This window comes from Odocoileus virginianus, chromosome 5 (genome assembly GCF_023699985.2).
Source record: "Odocoileus virginianus isolate 20LAN1187 ecotype Illinois chromosome 5, Ovbor_1.2, whole genome shotgun sequence".
In the NCBI taxonomy this organism is placed as follows: domain Eukaryota; kingdom Metazoa; phylum Chordata; class Mammalia; order Artiodactyla; family Cervidae; genus Odocoileus; species Odocoileus virginianus.
In genome coordinates this window covers 18,059,703-18,077,468 of record NC_069678.1, presented here as the reverse complement: position 1 = coordinate 18,077,468, position 17,766 = coordinate 18,059,703, and the positions used below count along the sequence as shown (strand labels likewise).

General features: G+C 42.5%; 1 pseudogene; it reads left to right on the top strand.

Moving 5' to 3' along the window:
- The first annotated feature begins 1,107 nt into the window (after nucleotides 1–1,107).
- On the top strand, nucleotides 1,108–4,414 carry LOC110134669 (intelectin-1-like; annotated as a pseudogene).
- Nucleotides 4,415–17,766: the final 13,352 nt, after the last annotated feature.

The following is a 17,766-nucleotide window of genomic DNA, read 5'->3' as shown; positions in this document are numbered from 1 at the left end:
GAATACCTCTGACCTCAAAAGCTTGGAATGATCTTCTCAGGTGACTCAGTGGTAAAGGACTGCCTGTCAATGCAGGAGACATGGGTTCGATCCCTGATCCAGGAAGATCCTACATGCCTTGGAGAAAAGAAGCCCGTGTGTGACAACTATTGAGCCTGTGCTGTGGAGCCCGGGAGTGTAAGTAGTGAGCCCATGTGCTGCAATTACTGAGGCCCATGTGCCCTAGATCCCGCGCTCCACAAGAGAGGCCGCCACAGTGAGAAGCCCGAGCGCTGCAGCTAGAGAGTACCCCCGCTCGCAGCTACTGGAGAGAAGCCTAGGCAGCAATGACGACCAGCACAGCCCTCTCTGCGTCAAAGAGAAAAGCAAAACCAAAACAACTTGGAATGCTTTGTTCTCCCATTCTTTTAGAATTGTCTGCAATTAGGCTAGCACAGAAAGTTCTTCATTCAATACCTCTGTTGGACTGTTGGCCTGCTCTCACCACTTCCTACCTTACACCTCCTGTTTCAGCCACATTAAACTACTGACACTTCCTGACAGGTGGATTATGCTGTGTTTTTTTTTCCATGCCTGAGGGCATGCTAGGCTTCTTGCTTTGCATTCTCTTTTCTTTCTACTGTAAAGTCATGCCCACTCGCTCACGATTAGCACTAGGACGAGGAGGCCTTCTCTGAGTAACCACTGACATCCTTTCCACAGACAATCCCCTGTCCCCAGGCTGGCCAGTACAGTCTCATCTCAGATTCTCTCATTTTTTTCTCCTCAGCTTGTCTTTCTTTTTAAATTTATTCTTCTCAACGTATATTTCTGTGGATGTAAACTCTTGGGGGAATGCATGATTTCTTTGAGAGCCCAGTGCCCAGGGCAGGGCCCGGAAGAAGCGTGAGGTCATGTGGATGGAGGGGCGCAATAAACCTGTGATGGACACTGGGCCAGTGGGATGCTGGACGCTGCAGGGCCTTACATCCCAGGCAGTGAGGCTTCGCTCCAGTGGAGGAATGGGACTGGGGTGGGAGCAAGGAGAGCCTGGGCTTTGTGTCAAACCAGTGGTAAGAACAAAACTCTGTGTATCATCTAGCTGTGGTCAGTACTTTGGTTATGCCTATGCCATGGAAAGAAAAATGGACCTGTCATTTTTCTCTCCATCTCTACCCAGAAGCTACAAGAAAATCAGAGTGAGGTGCTGCGGTGCGTGTGGTAGGTGATGAAGTGTTGACCCTGAGCCCAGAAGGACAGTAAGGTTTATGTCCACTGAGAGTTTATTTTTTAATTTTGCCTATTTATTTTTGGGTCTTTGCTGCTGAGTGAAGGCTTTCTCTAGTTGCACTGAGTGGGGGCTCACCCTCTAGCTGTGGTGCATGAGTTTTTCACTGCAGTGGCTCCTCGTGTTGGGCATGAGCTCTAGGCCATGGGAGCTTAAGTAGTTGTGGCACATGGTCTTAGTTGTCCCGAGGCATGTAAAATCTTCCTGAACCAGGGATTAAACCTGTGTCCCCTGCATCGGTAGGCAGATTCTTAACCACTGGACCACCAGGGAAGTCCCACTAGGAGATTTTTAAAAATTGTGATAAAAGTTAGATAGCTTAAAAATCGATATTTTATCACTTTAAGTGTACAGTTAAGTAGCATCGACTACACAGTGTTGTGCGGCTGTTATCACGATTTCCCATAGTTTTTCATCACCTGAGACAGAAACTCTGTACTCATCCACAATAACTTCATATTCCTCTCCTCCCCCAGTCCCTGTTAAATTCTATTCTACTTTCCGTCTCTATGACTTTTCTAAGTACCTCATATATATGGAATAATGCAGTATTTGGAGAGGGAAATGGCAACCCACTTCAATATTGTTGCCTGCAGAATTCCATGCACAGAAGAGCCTGGCAGGCTATATAGTCCATGGGGTCACAAAGAATCGGACATGACTGAGGCACCAATACTTGCCTTTAATGTCTCAGTTTACTTCATGTTTTCAAGGCTTATCCATGTAGCAGTGTCAGAACCTTACTCCTTTTTAAAAATAGTGTATCAACTTTTGATTGTGCTGGGTCTCGGTTGCTGAGCAAATTTTCTCTAGTTGTGGCAAGTGGGGACCACTCTCTGTTGCAGTGGCTTCTTTTATTGTGGAGCGCAGGCTCTAGGTGTATGGGCTTCAGTAGTTGTGGCGCATGGGCCTAGTTGCTCTGTGCTATGTGGAATCTTGATGCTTTTAAATTGTGGTGTTGGAGAAGACTCTTGAGAGTCCCTTGGACAGCAAGGAGATCAAACCAGTCAATCCTAAAGGAGATCATTCCTGAATATTCATTGAAAAGACTGATGCTGAAGCTGAAGTTCCAATACTTTGGCCACCTAATGAGAAGAGCTGACTCATTGGAAAAGACCCTGATGTGGGGAAAGATTGAGGGCAGGAGGAGAAGGGGGCAACAGAGGATGAGATGGTTGGATGGCATCACAGACTCAGTGGACATGAGTCTGAGCAGCTCTGGGAGATAGTGAAGGACAGGAAAGCCTGGTGTGCTGCAGTCCATGGGGTCACAAAGAGTTGGACAAAACTTAGTGGCTGAATACCACCACCAACATATGGAATCTTCCCAGACCAGGGATTGAAACTGTGTTCCCTATATTGGCAGGTGGATCCTTATTCACTGTACTGCCAGGAAGTCCACCTTCTTATCCATTGTATGTACACGCTACGGTTTGTTTATCCACTCATCTGTTGGTGGGTTCTTGGGTTGTTACCTTCTTTTGGCTGTTGTGAATAATGCTGCAGTGAACACTGGTGTACAAGCATGTAAGTTGCTGTTTTAAATTGCCTTGGGTATATATCCAGGAGTGGAATTACTGGGTTTCAATGTTTAAATTGTTGAGGAATATCATTGGAAGTTTTGATAATTCTATGCTCTGCCTCAGTCATGGGGCATGGTCTTCTGAACTCAGGGAACCTCTTGTGCCAGTAAGGACACTCAGTGATAAGACTCGGAAGAGGAACCCTTTGGCCATGTTTCTTGTTCACCGGATCGTTTTTTTTTTTGGGCCTGAGATAGACCCTGTGCTCTCAGACAGGGGGTCTCTGACTGGTTCCCTCTGCAGATGGCCTGTATCACCTCCTCACTGAGAATGGTGTCATCTACCAGAGTTTCTGTGACATGAAGGTGGTGGCTGGACCCTGGTGGCCAGTTTGCATGAGAATAACACGCTTGGAAAACGCACATTGGGTGATCAGTGGTCCAGTCAGCAGGGCAACAGTGCTGACTACCCAGAGGGGGACTGCAGCTGGGCCAATTACAACACGTTTGGGTCTGCAGAGGCGGCCTCCAGTGATGACTACAAGGTGGGTGGCACTGAGCACCCAGGTGGAAAGGGTGGGGAGTGGGGTGTGGCTGGAGCAGAGCATGTGGAAGAGAAGGCAGGAGATGGGGATGTGGAGGTGGGGCTGGAGAAGAAGGACAGAAGTCCATGTATTGAATCACAGCTTCCTCCAACCAAGGCTATTTGGGTGGTGGGGTCTCATTATCTACTGGAGGAGGGTGGGTTTCTGAGCACTGCTGGGCACCTGTTCCCTGGAGCCCTGAGCTCTCAGCTCCACTGAGGGCTGTGTGTGTGGGTCTTTGGCTGGTGGCACCTCCTGGGTCAGTAAGCCTGAGTGTGTGTCCCTTTGCAGAACCCTGGCTACTACGACATCCAGGCCCAGGACCTGGGCATCTGGCACGTGCCCAACCAGTCCCCCCTGCAGCACTGGAGGAACAGCTCCCTGCTGAGGTACCACACCGACACTGGCTTCTTCCGGAGACTGGGACAGAATCTGCTTGGTTCTCCCAGGTACATGGGGCTGCTGGCTGGGGGTGGTTTCCTGAGTGTAGAGACTGAAGAAGTGACTAAGGCTGGTCATGTGGTCCTATGGTTCGTGTTCCCCTGACCTAGATTCTCTGATGGCTCCTGTTCTTCTCCCTGAAATTCTGAGCCAGGCCAGGGAAGAGACCCGCGAGAGAGGAGCATTCAGTGGAGGTTGGGCTTTGGGGAGAGAGAGAGCATGACCGAGGACGAGTAAGAGCGTTTATGGTGCCCTCGGCTGTTGGGAATGCAGAGCTCCTGAGTGGCTGAATCCAGGAAAATGGAAAGATCTTACTTTGACTCGTCTTGAAATGGTATCAGTTACTGAGCAAGCACTGTTTCCCCTTTGCCCTCAAAGAATGGCAGCATGTATCAGAGAATGAAAGCTAGTGTCCTTGTGTAATGACTTACTTATACCTCGTGAAAACTCCCTGTGAAATGTAGGGGGGAATGTACTGACCACAGCCTGGCAATACCTGTGGTCTGATTTTGTGATGCCCAGAAAACTGCATCTTTTTACTTACCCCTTGGCTATCGCAAGTCATTTTGCCCTTCTGAACTCATAATAGAAAAGGCATAGAATTCAGTTATGTTGGGTAACCTTTATTTTACTATAGCCTGATTCTCCTCTATGGATATTATGTGTACTGTCTCCTTTAATCTACTCTTGACCTCTGAGCTTTTACCAGATCCATTTTGTAGATGAGGAAGCTGAAGCACTGTGAGGTTCAGGAATGTGCCCCACATCCCAGGGTATATATGGGAGAGTCATGGTTTGGAATGAAGAAATTTGGCGTCAGACTCTTTATTCCTCACCTTCAGCCCCTTGCTAACTTCCTAAGACCAGTCTGGAGTCATGTGTAACCAGCAGAGTAACCAGCCCAATGGAGAGACAGGTTTATTTCTACTGTAACTGGTAATAGTTAATTTCAGTGAACCAGAAGTTGGCAGCATAATAGCCTTCATGGGGGCTGAGCCTTTGATGTAAAATACAAAGCAGTCATTATTTATTGTTGAGAATCTGAGACTTTAAAGGAGAACAAGAAAAGTGTGGCCAGGATCAGAGTGAGTAAACCTGCTAATATGGTCATGGCGCCTTTGTAGATGTTTGGTGATATTCTTCCAGTACACGTGAATTTCTCCTTTCAAGCCTCTGGCAGACCAGGGACCCTCTCTGAGGACTGGCTTTTGGTCTCAGGGTGGGGAAAAGTCCAAGACTGAGGCCAGATGCACCACCATTGTCTACAGAGCGAATGGGTTCCAAGTCAGGCTGGAGTACTGGGCACAGAGAATCTCTAAGGTGACCTAAACAGGCTGTTTCTAGCACGTTTCTTAATGCTGTTTTCTGCCTCTTGTTTTCAGAGGAATTCACTGTGGATTTGTCTAGTGCATGTGTTTAATAACGAGAGAGTAGTCAGAGCCTTGTGTGCTGGAGGCAGTCGCCAGGTGTAATGTGGATCATGTGAACCCTTGAGGGGCCCCCTGGGCGCTTACGGATTGTCTGTCCGTGTGTGTGGGTGTGGTGTGACCATGGTGTGAGTGTGTGTGGGAATGTGGTCTTCCTTTACTCCTTGCTGCGTCTCCGGGGCCAGGGCTATAGGACCCTCTGTCCAGGCACTGACATCGTGCACCTTTGAGGACTGAACTGGAAGGGCTGGGGCTTCAGAAGCACCACTGTTTATGCTCAGCCTTGGGATAAGCTGCTCAGTTGCCTGAGTTGGGTGAGGCTTGTGTGCAGGAGCAGTCTGTGGGAAACTTTTGGAGCCGAGATTGCTTGAGAAACACAAGATGTTGTCATTTTTGATCTGAGGTTTAGCTTTTCAGAGCAAAACTTGACCTCTTCACTCCTGAAGTGTCTGCACAGATTCTCACTGAGCAGGGGGCTTACTGGAAGAATCCTGGACTCCCCTGGCCTCACTCAGGCCACCCTCCTCCCCACCAGGTGCTCTCTCTCTGGTCGTCAGTCACAATGTGCACTGATGTCAAGGGCAGGTGGACTCAGCTCTCACCTGTGGCAGCCTCCGTGTCCGCCCAGGCCAGGGATCACTCAACTCCTGTTTTTCCTAGTCACTGTGGGATGTCTCATGGCCAGAGGCAGGATGAGCAGGGAGCCCTTGGGCTGCTCAGGGCCTGAGTTGTCAAGAGTAAGCAAGTTTACTTAGGACCCATCCCTCCACAAGTGTACAGTCTGAGACAAGGGTCCTTAGCTGCTGGCACGTGACACTGAGATCCTGTCTCTTCTTCCTCCTCAGCTTGTCTCTCTCCCAGGCAAGATGAGGCAGCTTGCCTGGCAGGGAGAACCTCAGGTCTGATGGCCAGTGACGAGTGTGTGGCATCCCCCATGAAGGCTATTATGCTGCCAACTTCTGGTTCACTGAAATAAACTAACTATTACCCATTACAATAGAAATAAACCTGTCTCTCCATTGGGCTGGTTATTCTGCTCTGAGCACATGACTCCAGGCTGGTCTTAACAAGTCACCAAGGGGCTGAAGGTGGAGCCAAATGCGTGTGTATTCCTCCTCCCTGTGACAGCCTGGTCCCCATGGCTCCTTCCAGCCATGGTGCAAAGCAGATGTGACGCTGTGTGCACATGTGCCCCCCTGCGCTTTAACAAGCATGCAGGGAGCAGATACACTGCTGGCATGGGAGACACTAAGACTGCCTGTGATTTGTTCAGTGTCTGGCAGGACAGACATTCACACAAAAACAGAAGTATAATATGAAGGATCTTAGGTATAACAGAAATACTACTGAGGGGTTGCATGACACCTAATTCTACTGGAGTATAAGGGCTGGTGACCACAGCACTTCTGAGCTGAGTGCTGAGAGATGCATATGAGTTTATAGGGCCAGAGCTTCACAATGCTGAATTTGGCAATGGTTTCTTGAATATAATACTAAAGGCACAGGCAAAAAAAAAGTAGACAAATTGCACTTCATGAAAATTAAAAATACTATATATTATTAGACTGTTAACAGAGCAAAAAAAGGCAGAATGGGAAAAATATTTACAAATCTTATAGTTGACCTGAGATTAATGTCCAATATACATAAAGAATTCCTTAATAACAGAAATAACAACAATAAACTCAATTCAAAGATGGGCATAGGACTTGAATAGACGTTTCTCTAAAGAAGATATAAAAATCCAATCAAGCACAAGAAAAGATGGCCTACACAACTAATCACTAGGAAAATGCTAATCAAAACTATAATGAGATATCACCTCATATCCTTAGGATGGTCTTTATTAAAAAAGAAGAAAATAATAAGTGATGAAAAGAATGTGGAGAAATTGAACCCTTATGCACTGTTGGTGAGGATGTTACATGGTATGGCCCCTATGGAACAAAATATGGCAGTTCCTTAAAAAAGTATTGGTAGAATTACCATATGATATAGCAATTCCACTTTTGGGTATATACCCCAAGGAATTGAAAGCAGTTCTTGAAGACATATGTATATCTTGTCCATAGACGCATTCTTCATGGTAGCCAAAACAGGAACACAACCAAATGTCCACTGACAGATAAATGAATAAGCAAGAATGTGGTAAAACAGACAGTGGAATATTACTCAACCTTTAAACGGAAGGAAATTCTGAAATGCTGCAACATAGATGAACCTTGAGGACATCATGTAAATTAATGTAAGCCAGTGATGAAAAGAAAAAATCCTGTACAATTTTGCTTAAATGCTTAAATGTATTTAAATCATAGAGACAGAAAGTAGAATGGTGGTTCCTGGGAACTGGAAGGAGGATTAAAATGGAGAGTTATTATTTAATACATATAGAATTTCAGTGTTGCAAGACAAACAGTGCTGACTGTTGAGCTCACTCTTGTACAACAGTAAGAATGTAATTAATACCACTGAAATACACTCTTAAAATGGTTAAGATGGTAAATTTTGTTATGTGTATTCCAACAGTTTCAGATTCCCATTTTCCAGAGTGCTTCCCACTGTCCAAGAATGTGGAATTTTTTCCAGAGCTGTGGTTCTCAAACTGTAGTGCATCAGAATAATCTAGAAGACACCTTAGAATACCTCCAGGGTTGCTGATTCAGCAGATATAGAGGAGGACTCAGGAATTTGCTTTTGTAGCAAGTTCCAGGTGATTCTGATGCTGCTGGTCTTGGAACCACACTTCGAGAACAATTTCTTTTCTCTAGTTAGGATCCTGTATCAGATTGTTGGAGCTACTGTAGAAAAACACCACAAACTGGGGGCTCAGACAGCAAAGAGTGGCTTATATGGTAAAGAATTTGCCTGCAATGCAGGAGGCCTGGGTTCGATCCCTGGGTCAGGAAAATCCCCTGGAAAAGGAAATGGCAGACCACACCAGTATTCTTGCCTGGAGAATTCCATGGATGGGAGCCTGGTGGGATACAGTCCATGAGGTTTCAAAGAGTTGGACACGACTGAGTGACCAGTGTGTATGTGTTGTTTCATAGTTCCGGAACCTGAAAGTCTGAGATCAAGATTTCAGAAGGGCTAGTTCCTTCTGAAGGGTGTGAGGGAAAATCTGTCCCATGCCTCTCCCCTAACTTTTGGTTGTTTTCCACCAAACTTTGGCATCCCTTGACTTGTAGATGCATCACTGAGATTTCACCTTTAACTTCACAAGATGTACCTGTCTCTGTGTCCAAATTTTCCATTTTCATAAGGAAATCAGTCATATCGGATTTGGGCTTACCCTAAAGACATATCTTAATGTGATTTTCTCCAGAGACTCTATTTCTGAATAAGGTCCTATCCTGTGGTACTAGGGATTGGTACTTCAGCATCTTTTGGGGGGACACAATTCAACCCATAATAGGTCTCATATATATTAGTCTCCACATGGCTGAGCAATTCACTCAGTAGCACATTAAGCCTTTTTGCAGGCAACTTTGTCCTTTCCTTTTCTGCAATCCTGTCCTGGACTCAGCCATTTTTTAACTGTAAGATGCCTTTGTCTTCCTTCATATGTTAGGCTTGCAACAGAGTTGGGTTTCTGGTTCTGCTCTCTTGGAATCTTAGAGAAGGAATACTTTCTTCTTTGTATATTATTTCTACTCCTTTAGAATCAAGAAAAAACTGCAACCCATCACAGTGGGGCCATGAGACAAAACTCTATGTATGGAAATCAGTAACTCTCCCTTTTATTTAAATAACAAGTCAGAAAACATAACGGAACAAAAAATTCCACTTATGATAACAATAAAAAATAAGATATTTGGGGATAAATTTAACTATAAATATGTGAGATCTAGGTGGCAAAACTATGAACATTGAGATATTTTAAGGAGAAAAGTGGTTCAGTCTTGGAATAACTAGGGTGAAGGGACCAACAAAGCATACCGACAGATGTTATATGGAGCCAGCCTGTTGTGATAGTCTTCACAGTTAAAATAGCCACGCCTTCTGAAACTGTTTCCGCTGATAACCCAGAGAACAAAAGAAGTAAGGAACAAAAAAGAACAACAAAAACAACCCCAAAACAATGAACAAAATGACAATAAGTAGGTCAGTTCAGTTCAGTTCAGTCGCTCAGTTGTGTCTGACACTTTGCGACCTCATGGACTGCAGCACGCCAGGCCTCCCTGTCCATTATGACCTTCCAGAGTTTACTCAAACTCATGTCCTTTGAGTCGGTGATGCCATCCAACCATCTCAGCCTCTACTGTCCCCTTCTCCTCCTACCTTCAATCTTTCCCAGCATCAGGGTCTTTTCGAAGGAGTCAGTTCTTCACATCAGGTGGCCAAAGGATTTGAGTTTCAGCTTCAACATCAGTCCTTCCAATGAACATTCAGAACTGATTTTGTTTAGGATGGACTGGTTGGATCTCCTTGCCCTCCAAGGGATTCTCAAGAGTCTTCTCCAACTCCACAGTTCAAGAGCATCAAATCTTCAGTGCTCAGCTTTCTTTATAGTCCAACTTTCACATCCATACATGACTCCTGGAAAAACCATAGCTTTGACTAGATGGACCTTTGTTGGCAAAGTAATGTCTCTGGGTTTTAATAAGCTGTCTAGGCTGGTCATAACTTTTCCTCCAAGGAGCAAGCATCTTTTAATTTCATGGCTGCAGTCACCATCTGCAGTGATTTAGGAGCCCCCCAAAATAAATTCTGTCACTGTTTCCACTGTTTCCCCACCTGTTTGCCATGGAGTGATGGGACCTGATGCCATGATCTTCATTTTCTGAATGTTGAGTTTTAAGCCCACTTTTTCACTCTCCTGTTTCATTTTCATCAAGAGGCTCTTTAGTTCTTCTTGGCTTTCTGCCATGAGGGTGGTGTCATCTGCATATCTGAGGTTATTGATATTTCTCCTGGAAGTCTTGATTCCAGCTTGTGCTTCATCCAGTCAGCGTTTCTCATGATGGACTCTGCATGTAAGTTAAATAAGCAGGGTGACAATATATAGCCTTGATGTACTCCTTTGCCAATTTGGAACCAGTCTGTTGTTCCATGTCCAGTTCTAACTGTAGCTTCTTGACCTGTATATAGATTTCTCAGGAGGCAGGTCAGGTGGTCTGGTATTCCCATCCCTTTCAGAATTTTCCACAGTTTGTTGTGATCCACACAGTCAAAAACTTTGGTGTAGTTAATAAAGCAGAAGTAGATGTTTTTCTGGAACTCTCTTGCTTTATTGATGATCCAACAGATGTTGGCAATTTGATCTCTGGTTCTTCTACCTTTTCTAAATCCAGTTTGAACATCTGGAAGTTCATGTTTCAAGTACTGTTGAAGCCTGGCTGAGAGAATTTTGAGCATTACTTTGCTAGCGTGTGAGATGAGTACAGTTGTGCAGTAGTTTGAGCATTCTTTGGTATTACCTTTCTTTGGGATTGGAATGAAAACTGAACTTTTCCATCCTGTGGCTACTGCTGAGTTTTCCAAATTTGCTGCCCTATTGAGTGCAGCACTTCACAGCATCATCTTTCAGGATTTGAAATACCTCAACTGGAATTCCAATACCCCCACTAGCTTTGTTCACAGTGATGCTTCTTAAGGCCCACTTCACTTCACATTCCAGGATGTCTGGCTCTAGGTGAGTGATCACACCACAGTGATTATCTGGGTCATGAAGATCTTTTTTGTATACTTCTGTTTATTCTTGTCACCTCTTCTTAATATCTTCTGCTTCTGTTAGGTCCATACCATTTCTGTCCTTTAGTGTGCCCATCTTCCATGAAATGTTCCCTTGGTACCTCTAATTTTCTTGAAGAGAGCTCTAGTCTTTCCCATCCTATTGTTTTCCTCTATTTCTTTGCATTGTTCATTTAAGAAAGCTTTCTTATCTCTCTTTGCTATTCTTTGGAACTCTGCACTCAAATGGGTATATCTTTCCACTTCTCCTTTGCCTTTCAGTTCTCTTCTTTTCATTGCTGTTCATAAGGCCTACTCAGACAACCATTTTGCCTTTTTGCCTTTCTTTTTCTTGGGAATGGTCTTGATCACTGCCTCCTGTATAATGTCATGAACCTTCATCCATAGTTCTTCAGGCACTCTATCAGATCTAACCCTTGAATCTATTTGTCATTTCCACTGTGTAATCATAAGGAATTTGATTTAGGTCATACCTGAATGGTCTTGTGGTTTTCCCTACTTTCTTCAATTTAAGTCTGAATTTGGCAATAAGGAGTTCATGTACTGAGCCACAGTCAACTCCCAGTTTTGTTTTTGCTGACTGTATAGAGCTTCTCCATCTTTAGCTGCAAAGAATATAATCAATCTGATTTCATCAGTGACCATTTGGTGATGTCCATGTGTTTTATTGGAAGAGGATGTTTGCAATGACTGGTGTGTTCTTTTGGCAAAACTCTGTTAGCCTTTGCCCTGCTTCATTCTGTATTCCAAGGCCAAATTTGTCCATTACTCCAAGTATTTCTTGACTTCCTACTTTTCATTCCAGTTCCCTGTAATGAAAAGGACATCTCTTTCATTTGTTAGTTCTAGAAGGTCTTGTAGGTCTTCATAGAACCACTAAACTTCAGCTTTTTCAGCATTACTGGTTGGGGCATAGACTTAGATTACTGTGATATTGAATGATTTGCCTTGGAAAGGAACAGAGATCATTCTGTTGTTTTTGAGATTGCATCCAAGTACTGCATTTCAGACTGTTTTGTTGACTATAGTGGCTACTCCATTTCTTCTATGGGATTCTTGCCCACAGTAGTAGATATAATGGTCATCTGAGTTATATTCCTCCATTCCAGTCCATTTTACTTCGCTGATTCCTAAAATGTTGATTTTCACTCTTGCCATCTCTTGTTTGACCAATTCCAATTTGCCTTGATTCATGGACCTAACGTTCTAGGTTCCTATGTGATATTGCTCTTTACAGCATCAGACTTTACTTCCATCACCAGTCACATCCACAACTGGGTGTTGTTTTTGCTTTGGCTCCGTCTCTTCACTCTTTCTGGAGTTAGTTCTCCACTGATCTTCAGTAGCATATTGGGTACCTATTGACCTGGGCAGTTCATCTTTCAGTGTCCTATATTTTTGCCTTTTCATACTGTTCATGGGATTCTCAAGGTAAGAATACTGAAGTGGTTTGCCATTCTCTTCTCCAGTGGGCCACGTTTTGTCAGAACTCTCCACCATGACCCATCCATCTTGGGTGGCCCTACATACCTATCAATAATTACTTTAAATGTTTAAATGGTCTAAATGGTCCAATTAAAAGACATAGAATGGCTGAATGGGTACAAAAACAAGGCTCATGTGTATGCTGCCTATAAAAGAATCACTTCCAATCTAAAGGCACATCCAGACTGAAAGTGAGTGGATGGGGAAAATGTATTCCATGCAAATGGAAATCAAAAGAAAACTGGGGTAGCAGTACTTATGTCTAAGTAGATTTTAAAACAAAGACTGTAACCAGAGACTAGCCATTATCAAATGATCAAAGGATCAATCCAAGAAAATGTAACAGCTGTAAATATATATGCACACAACATAGGAGCACCAAAATACATAAAACAGATATTAACAGATAAAGGGAGAAATTGACAATCTCATTTTGTTGATTAAATTACTCTTAATAATCACACCCACATGATGGCAATCATGAAAGTGAAAATCTCTCAGTCATGTCAGACTTTCTGAGACCTCGTGAACTATATTTCTGAGACCTCGTGAACTATATAGTCCATGGGATTCTCCAGGCCAGGCTTTTGAGGTGGGTAGCCTTTCCCTTCTCTGGGGATCTTCCCAACCCAGGGATCGAACCCTGGTCTTCACATTTCAAGCAGATTCTTTACCAGCTGAGCTGCAAGGGAAGCCCAAGAATACTGGAGTGGGTAGCCTATCCCTTCTGCAGTAGATCTTCCTCACCCAAGAATCAAACCAGGATCTCCTGCATTGCAGGTCAATTCTTTACCAAATTATGCCTAAATGATACAGTGTTTAATTTCTGTTTTCAGACTGTATAAAATCATATCATATGTTGTCTTTTGGGAGCATATTTTTTTCCTATGTTATATTGTTATGATTCTTCTATGTTGTTGTACAGTTGTTCACTTATTTGTAATGTTATTGATGTTCCACTGTATGGATATGTGTATGTGCTTAGTCACTCAGTTGTGTCTGACTCTTTGTGATCCCATGGACAGTAGCCCACCAAGATCCTCTGTCCCTGGGATTCTCCAGGCAAGAATACTGGTGTGGGTTGCCATTCCCTTCTCCAGGGGATGTTCCCAACTCAGTGATTAAACTTGGGTCTTCTTCATTGCAGGTGAATTCTTTCCATCTGAGCCACCAGGGAAGCCTTTGTATGCATTTGCCACAATTTATATTTCTACTGTCTCATTACTGAGCATTTGTTTTGTTTTTCTGATTAAGAACAATGCTGCCAAGAACATTGTTGTATGTGTCTTTTGGTACATATGTGCTAAAATTCTCCTGAGGATATGACTAGAATTCAAATTTCTGGGTCATTAGAGTTTGTGAATATTCAACTTTATAAGATAACAGTCTTCACTCTCCCAAGTGTACCAATTTATATTTCCGTCAGCATATATAACAATTTCAATCAGTACATATCTTCTTGAATACTTAGTATTATCAGACTTTATTTTTTATGAATCAAATATTCATAATTTGAATTTTCTCATTCCTAGTGAGGTTGAATAAATCTTCATGTGCTTATTGACTATATGTACCTCTCTTTCTATGACATCCTTGTTCATATATTTTGCAGAATTTCCTATTAGATTGTTTATCCTTTTATTAATTGATTGATTAATAAAATTTCTTTATATAATAGTATTAACTAATACTAACCTTTTATTGGTCATACACATTGCAAATATGTTCTTTCAAATGTGTATCATGTATTTTTACTTTAGTGATAGTATATGTTAAGGAACAGTGGTTCTCGGTGTCAAAGATTTTTCAATCCCTCCTTTTATGATGAGCATAGAATTAGGAAATAAGAAAGGTGTTATAGTCTGTATTAATTGCTGTTATTTCCTGTGCTCAGGATCTTTTGCTGGTCCCATGAAGAATTTACTATGATCTTTACTACAAAAAATTCTGATTGTCAGAATAGTTCATTCCACATTTCTCAAGATTTTGATGATTCAGCGGAAAAGAGGTTGGGTAAATCTGTTGGTAATTGGTATATCAAGTTCACTTAAAGAAAGCTTGAAGTCTTCTTGGGATCATAGGGGAGGTGAGAAAGAAAATGAAAGGATGAGAGTATCTTTTTACATTGTTTTGAAATTTCAAGGAAGTAATTAACCATAGGACCCTATAGCAAATTCCATAGACAATGGGAAAAAACAACTCATCAAGATTGTGCTTCCATGATTCTCTTACATGACTTCTCTGCACTACGCCCTCTGGGCAGAACCCCACAGCTTTCATTCTTCATGAGGTAAATAGACAACTAAATTGGAAAGCTACTAATGGTTGAAATGGTAGAAAAAGAGGAAATTTCATTGTCTTTCTTTAAGCATTACCTGTAGATAATGTTATTTCATTGATAATATCTAAAGATTCAGACTAGTGGAATCCCAACTTGTTTTTCCCACAAGTGTGGTGGAAGTTTTAATTAATCAAAAGGGGCTCGATGTGAAAAATAAAATGGTATTTTTTCAGACTTGAGGAAGTGAATAGGAGTAAAATTTATGGGATCCAAGACACAAAAGTTATCCTTTGACATAGGCTGGAAAGAACTGCTAAAATTAAGACACAAGGCAACAAAAGTCTCCACTTAAGATTTATAAATCTGAAATGATACTTTAAAACCACCAGTTGGAGTGAGACTGATGTACTTTTAGACACTTATTGATGTGTCTAACTGCCTGAGTTTGTGCTCCATTGCCCTGGCTGGGATAGGAGACAGAAACAAAGTATCAGATAAGAGATTGGGGTGAGGGGAGGCCCCAGCATGTAATCCCCAAGACTCTATCCTCATAAGAAGAAAGCACATAGATGTGCTAAGAAATATCAGCAGAGACAGGTAGAACAGTCTGTCAGAAGACAGGGAACTCATGAGAGTTGTAAGGAGGTGGTATTGGGGGGAAAGTAGAGAAAAGGGGAACTCCTGGGGGACGGGAAATCCCATCTAGGCTCTTCATTTTTTGCGGCCTAGTGAGTGGGTATGTGGGCACATGGTAGATACAGCTGCACAAAGAATCAGGGGATCTGTCAACACTGATATGGATTATACATGACAGACAAACAACAATGTGAAGAAAAGAAAATATTCCAGGACAGAGTTTATCAAATCAAGAAAATTTCATTTATGGTTAACTGGTTAATGAATGCTCATGTCATTAAAATGACAAGATAACGGCTATAAGCTTCGAACTGCAAGTTGAAACTTTGATCCCATGCATTTGTTTTCAGAAGTGACTGTGGCGATCCATTCAGCGTCACAGCAATCCAAGTCTGTACCCCAACCACTAATGCTGAAGAAGATGAAGATCTTCTAAAACATGTACAAAACCTTCTAGAACTAACACCAAGAAAAGATATCCTTTTCATCCTAGGAGACTGGAATGCAAAAGTAGGAAGTCAAGAGATACTGGAGTAATAGGCAAGTTTGACCTTGGAGTACAAAATGAAGCCGGTCAAAGGCTAACAGAATTTCCCCAAGAGAACACACTTGTCATAGCAAACACTCTCTTCCAACAACACAAGAGATGACACTACATATGGACATCACCAGATGCTCAATACTGAAACCAGATTGATTATATTCTTTGCATCTGAAGATGGAGAAGCTCTATACAGTCAGCAAAAACAAGACTGGAGGCTGACTGTGATTCATGTCATGAGCTCCATATTTCAAAATTCAGGCTTAAATTGAAGAAAGTAAGGAAAACCACTAGACCATTCAGATATGACCTAAATCAAATCCCTTGTGAGTATACATAGGAAGTGACAAATAGATTCAAGGGTTAGATCTGATAGAGTGCCTGAAGAACTATGGATGGAAGTTTATAACATTGTACAGGTGGTGACCAAAACCATCCCCCCAAGAAAGAAATGCACCAGTGCAAAATGGTTGTCTGAGGAGGCTTTACAAATAGCTGAGAAAAGAAGAGAAGTGAAAGGCAAAGGAGAAAAGGAGAGATATACCCATCCGAATGTAGAGTTGCAAAGAATAGCATGGAGACATAAGAAAGCCTTCTTAAGTGATCAATGCAAAGAAATAGAGGAAAACAATAGGATGGGAAAGACTAGAGATATCTTCAAGAAAATTAGAGATATCATGGGAATATTTCATGCAAATATGGGCTCAATAAAGGACAGAAATGGTATGGACCTAACAGAAGCAGAAGATACTAAGAAGAAGTGGCAAGAATACAAGGAAGAATTGTACAAAAAGATCTCCATGACCCAGATAACCACGATGATGTGATCACTCACTTGGAGCCAGACATCCTGGAGTGTGAAGTCAAGTGGGCCTTAGGAAGAAACACTGCAAACAAAGCTAGCAGAGGTATTGGAATTCCAGTTGAGCTATTTCAAATCCTAAAAGATGATGCTGTGAAAGTGCTGCACTCAATATGCCAGCAATTTTGGACAACTCAGCAGTGGCCGCAGAACTGAAAAAGACATTTTCATTTCAATCCCAAAGAAAGGCAATGCCAAAGAATTGTAGTTCAAACTACTGCACAGTTGGGCTCATTTCACATGCTAGTAAGGTAATGCTCAAAATCCTTCAAGCTAGAGTTCAACAGTACATGAACAGAGAACTTCATGATGTACAAGCTGGATTTAGAAAATGCAGAGGAACCAGAGTTCAAATTGCCAATGTTCACTGGATCATCAAAAAAGCAAGAGAGTTCCAGAAAAACATCTACTTCTGCTTCACTGACTACATGAAAGTCTTTGACTGTGAGGATCACAACAAACTGTGGAAAATTCTTCAAGAACTGGGAATATAGATCACCTTACCTGCCCCTGAGAAACTTGTATGCGGGTTAAGAAGCAACAGTTAGAACTGGACATGGAAGAACGGGCTGGTTCAAATTGAGAAAGGAGTAGATCAATGCTGTATGATGTCACACTGCTTATTTAACTTCTATGCAGAGTACACCATGCAAATTGCCGGGCTGCAGAAATTACAGGCTGGAATCAAGTTTTCCAGGTGAAATATCAACAACCTCAGATATGCTGACTACACCATTTCACAGAAAGACGACACTGCTTCACAGAAAGCGAAGAGCAACTAAAGAGCCTCTTGATGAAGGTGAAAGGGGAGAGTGAAAAAGCTGACTTAAAACTCAACATCAAAAAACTAAGATCATGCAGTCCCATCACTTCATGACAAATAGATGGGGAAACAATGGAAATAGTGACAGACTTTGTTTTTTGGGCTCCAAAATCACTGCAGATTGTGACTGCAGCCATGAAATTAAAAGATACTTTCTCATTGAAAGAAAAGCTATGGCAAACCTAGACAGAGTGTTAAAAAGC